Here is an 858-nt window from a genome sequence, read left to right on the forward strand (position 1 = left end):
ATATGTTAATTGCTCATGAAAAGCAATTTCAATAACTATTAATTAAACAATAAATACAAATTAGACCTATAAAAAACAAAAAAAGCAAATCGGAGATGTATCAATTGAAGTATCAATGGGAAAAACAGTACATATTCTATTTAAATTCAGCTACCATTGGTAAATAAATAAATCTATACCACCACAAGTACTATTACTAGATCAACGGTTGGGCAAGAGTGTGATTTGGTCAGAATTGAGGGTATCCACTTAAATTAATGATATTCATAATTGAAAGTAATATTAGTATTAAAATAATAATAAAAGTAATTAACAATACTAATAATTGGTATATAGTATGAGTTGAATTAAACAGAATTATATGGACCATTTTCATTCATTTGTCATTTGGGGTCGTTAGTATTATAAAGAAGCCGACATGCGATAAAAAAGAAAGATGGGAAATTCTATTTTATTGAGAAAAATAAAAAGGTATACAATAAGTTCTTTCTATTCAATAATTTCATATAAATGTGAGTCTAAGTCAATAAATGAAATCAATTCATATTACAAAAATATATACAGATCATTTTTAAAAACAAAATATTATAATTCAACTCACTTTTTACTTATAAAAAACCAGTACTCATTTTAAAAAAAAAAAAAAAATAATTAACATTTTAATATCAATATATTTAAATTTATAAAAGAGAGTACACAGTTCAATTTAAATTAATGAAGCCCCAATGATATCGGAAAAGATTGTGAGGTCTTAGATTTTCCTGTTCGAATAAGAAGCCTCTACGTAATACGTAATCTTTTTCTCTTTTAGTTACTCATAAAATTCTTTAATATTTTGCATTTACCCAGTGTTAAATA

This window comes from Halyomorpha halys, unplaced genomic scaffold (assembly GCF_000696795.3).
Source record: "Halyomorpha halys isolate HHAL.00 unplaced genomic scaffold, Hhal_1.1 Scaffold1410.1, whole genome shotgun sequence".
NCBI classification, from domain to species: Eukaryota; Metazoa; Arthropoda; class Insecta; order Hemiptera; family Pentatomidae; genus Halyomorpha; species Halyomorpha halys.